This window comes from Gopherus evgoodei, chromosome 11 (assembly GCF_007399415.2).
Source record: "Gopherus evgoodei ecotype Sinaloan lineage chromosome 11, rGopEvg1_v1.p, whole genome shotgun sequence".
NCBI lineage: Eukaryota > Metazoa > Chordata > Testudines > Testudinidae > Gopherus > Gopherus evgoodei.
Window position 1 is genome coordinate 3,422,191 of NC_044332.1, and position 4,398 is coordinate 3,426,588.

At 48.9% G+C, this 4,398-nt stretch overlaps 1 long non-coding RNA gene across 1 annotated transcript; it reads left to right on the forward strand.

Moving 5' to 3' along the window:
* Positions 1–293: 293 nt before the first annotated feature.
* LOC115659950 lies at positions 294–1,051 on the forward strand. The gene is made up of 2 exons (XR_004002675.1): positions 294–330; positions 976–1,051. It is a non-coding gene; the product is annotated as an uncharacterized LOC115659950 (long non-coding RNA).
* Positions 1,052–4,398: the final 3,347 nt, after the last annotated feature.

Consider the following 4,398-nt stretch of genomic DNA (forward strand, 5'->3'; position numbering starts at 1 on the left):
GAGTGCCTATTGCAAAGCCCACGAGGGAAACCCCCACTCCGGCGTTGCCCTCACTACCAGCCGTTTTTACAAGGAGCTGGACACGATACTTGGGGGTGACCCCACTGCCAATCCGACAACTACAATGGGCACTTCAGAGCAGGGAAGGGAGGGTGGGGGAGAGGAGGAGGGGAAGGGGGGAGGAAACCAAGAGTGAGGGTACTAGGGTGGAGGGAGACACCCCGGAGTCCCAGGAGGCATGCAGCCAGGAGCTCTTCTCAAGCCAGGAGGAAGGTAGCCAGTCGCAGCAGCCGGTACTTGGTGAAGGAGAAGCAGAGAAGCGGGTTACCGGTAAGCGGCTTTTATTTTCAGGCTGGAAACTTTTCAGGAGAGGAGAGGGGGTTAGAGATGCATGCATGCATGCCTAGATGTGGAATAGCCCATGTGGTCTATGATGTTGTGATAATCGGCCTCGGTAATCTCTTCAAAAGTTTCAGCCAGAGCGTGGGCAATGCGCTTGCGCAAGTTTATAGGGAGCTCCACTGTGGTCCTTGTCCCAGTCAGGCTAACGCTTCCATGCCACTGTGTCGCGAGGGGTGGGGGACCACTGCTGCACACAGACAAGCTGCATAGGGGCCAGGGCGGAATCCGCATTGCTGTAGAAGACCCTCTCGCTCTTCCCAGGTGACCCCACAGCAGTGAGATATCTTCCAGGATTAACTCCAGTGGAAAATGTTGGGAGAGTGTTCAGTGTAGGTGCCCCTGCAGCTGTTTGCTTTCCCCAAAGCACAGAAACCCCTGCACATCCCTGAAGCAATCAGTCCCCCTTACTCACCATTTTGTGGCTTCTGTGGGTTATGTGCACTCTGTTTGTTATGGGAAAAGTATGCTAAAGTGAAGACTATAAACTCCTTCACTGTGTGAGAATAACTGTCTGGAGGAGATTATAAACAATGCTGCCTCTGTTAACTGTTGCCATTTTTGCCTTTCGAAAAGTGTCCTTCACTACTCGACTGCCCGCATCATCGACTGCTCAGAGGCTACAAAACCTCAGGAAGAAGCCGCGAAAAAGCAAAGAAGACATGCGGAAAGCAGTTATGGATCACTCTGCCAGAGAGAGTAAAAAACTGCAGGACTGGAGGGAAAGGGAAAGCAGGATCTGCCAGAGAAACGCAGTGGCTAAGAAGAAAAGCACAAAACAGCTGATAAGAATCCTGTCGCGCCAAGTGGACTCTATCCAGTCACTCGTAGCCATGCAGGAAGAGCACTACCGTGCCGCCCCCACCCCCCAGTCCCAAAGCTCTTTCCCTTGTGCCCCAATGTCAGCTCCAACCCCCCTTCCCCAGCATCGAGGTTCTTACCACCACCAGCTGCCCCAACACCTGTACATTCACCAACCAGCCCTGAGAACTACGACCCTTACTCTCTGCACTCAACCCCCAGCACCATGCAGTATTTTCATCCTGAAGTGCAGCAGTCATTGCACAGCACTCCAGACAGGACCTATTCAAACCTGTGACTGTACAGTTCACCACCCCACCCGCCTGCCCTTTTAGGTTCCCAAAATGTTGTGTGTGTGTCAAGAAAGTTATTTTCTTTTCAATAAATGAATTCTTGGCTTTGAAAACAGTCTTTCTTATTGCAGAAAGTGAAAGATACCATAGCCCAGGAAAGAAACAGGCACTGCAAATCATTTCAGGAAAAAGAGATTCCTACTGACATTCTAACCACTGCACTTCACTCCCGTGCAAGGCACCAAACATTACTGTTGGTTTTCAACCTCAAATTCCTCTCTCAAGGCATCTCTAATCCTTGGAGCCCTGTGCTGGGCCTCTCTACTAGCCCTGCTGTCTGGCTGTGCAAATTCAGCCTCCAGGAGTTGAACCTCAGAGGTCCATTCCTGACTGAATGTTTCACCCTTCCCTTCTCAAATATTATGGAGGGTACAGCACACGGATATAACCTCAGGGATGCTGCTTTCCCCTAAGTCTAGCTTCCCATACAGAGATTGCCAGCGCCCCTTTAAACAGCCAAAAGCACACTCCACAGTCATTCTGCACCGGCTCAGCCTGTAGTTGAACCGGTCCTTGTTCCTGTCAAGCTTCCCTGTATACGGTTTCATGAGCCAAGGCATTAATGGGTAAGCGGGGTCTCCAAGGATCACAATGGGCATTTTAATGTCCCCTACTGTGATCTTCCGGTCTTGGAAAAAAGTCCCAGCCTGCATCTTCCTAAACAGGTCACTGTTCCAAAAGATGCGTGCATCATGCACCTTTCCAGGCCAGACTGTGTTAATGTAAATGAAATGCCCACGGTGATCCACAAGCGCTTGGAGAACCATGGAGAAACACCCCTTCCGATTAACATACTCGGACACTAGGTGGGGTGGTGCCAGAATAGGAATATGCGTCCCCTCTATCGCTCCTCCACAGTTAGGGAAACCCATTTGTGCAAAGCCATCCACAGTGTCCTGCACGTTCCCCAAAGTCACGGTTCTTCTTAGCAGGATGCAATTAATGGCCCTGCAAAATTGCATCAACACAATTCCAACATCAACTTTCCCACTCCAAACTGGTTTCTGACCGATCAGTAGCTGTCTGGAGTTGCCAGCTTCCAGATTGCAATAGCCACCCTCTTCTCCACCGGCAGGGCAGCTCTCAATCTCGTGTCCTTGCACCATAGGGTGGGAGCGAGCTCAGCACAGTCCCATGAAAGTGGCTTTTCTCATCCAAATGTTCTGCAGCCACTGCTCGTCATCCCAGACTTCCATGACGATGTGATCCTACCATTCAGTGCTTGTTTCCCGAGCCCAAAGGTGGCGTTCCACGGTGCTGAGCATTTCCGTGAATGCCACAAGCAATTTAGTGTCATACGCATCAAGCTACTCGATATCATCGCCGGACTCCTCATTGTCACTTTGGAGCTGAAGGAATAGCTCAACTGCCAAATGTGATGTGCTGGCAAGACTCATCAGCATACCCCTCAGCAGCTCAGGCTCCATTTCCCGCAGACATCGCGCTGCACAGAAACCGTTGGGAGAGTCACAATGGCACCAAACGTGGATGGAAAACCAGTGACCGCTGGGATGTGAAGCGATGCATTACGGGGTGTTGGGACAGGAAGCAGAATGACCAGCACCCTTCCGTCCCCGTCCCACAACCCACGGCGCCAAAATGGGACGAGGTGCTCTGTGGGATAGCTGCCCACAATGCACCACTCCCAACAGCGCTCCAAATGCTGCAAATGTGGCCACACTGCAGCGCTGGTAGCTGTCAGTGTGGTCACACTCCAGCGCTTTCCCTACACAGCTGTACGAAGACAGCTGTAACTCCCAGCGCTGCACACCTGCAAGTGTAGCCAAGTCTTCTGAAATCTCTCCCATCTCCCATGATTTTCAAAGGTAACAGCTAGAGGCTCGCATACCTCCTCTATTAGCTCCTTGAGTATTCTAGGATGCATTTCATCAGGCCCTGGTGACTTGCAGGCATCTAACTTTTCTAAGTGATTTTTAACTTGTTCTTTTTTTAGTTTATCTTGGGCTTTGGATGATTTTGTTAGTTGTTTAAAAAAAGCCTCATCCACCTCTTCCACCTGGTTAGGTGGCCTATAGTAGACTCCTAGCACAACATCACCCTTGTTTTTTACCCCTTACTTAGAACACATCAGTCTATAGGACCTTAGTTTAAAACAGGGGTCGGCAACCTTTCAGACGTGCTGTGATGAGTCTTCATTCATTCATTCATTCACTCTAATTTAAGGTTTCGCATGACGGTAATACATTTTAATATTCTTAAAAGGTCTCTTTCTAGAAGTCTATAATATATAACTAAATTATTGTTGTCTGTAAAGTAAATAAGGTTTTTAAAATGTTTAAGAAGCTTCATTTAAAATTAAATAAAGTGCAGAGCCCCCCGGACCAGTGGCCAGGACCCAGGCAGTGTGAGTGCCACAGAAAATCAGCTCGCCTGCCGCCTTTGGCACCCATGCCATAGGTTGCCTACCCCGGTTTAAAATTTGCTTTAAAAAAATGTTATTAATGAGTTGGTGACGATTATAAAATCACATCTCTAAAAAATCCTGACAGTTAGGAACTTTTTCCTAATGTCCAGCCTAAATCTCCCTTGCTGCAGTTTAAGCCCATTGCTTCTTGTTCTATCATTGGAGGCTAAGGTGAACAAGTTTTCTCCCTCCTCCTGATGACACCCTTTTAGATACCTGAAAACTGCTATCATGTCCCCTCTCAGTCTTCTCTTTTCCAAACTAAACAAACCCAATTCCTTCAGCCTTCCTTCATAGGTCATGTTCTCAAGACCTTTAATCATTCTTGTTGCTCTTCTCTAGACCCTCTCCAATTTCTCCACATCTTTCTTGAAATGCGGTGCCCAGAACTGGACACAATACTCCAGTTGAGGCCTAACC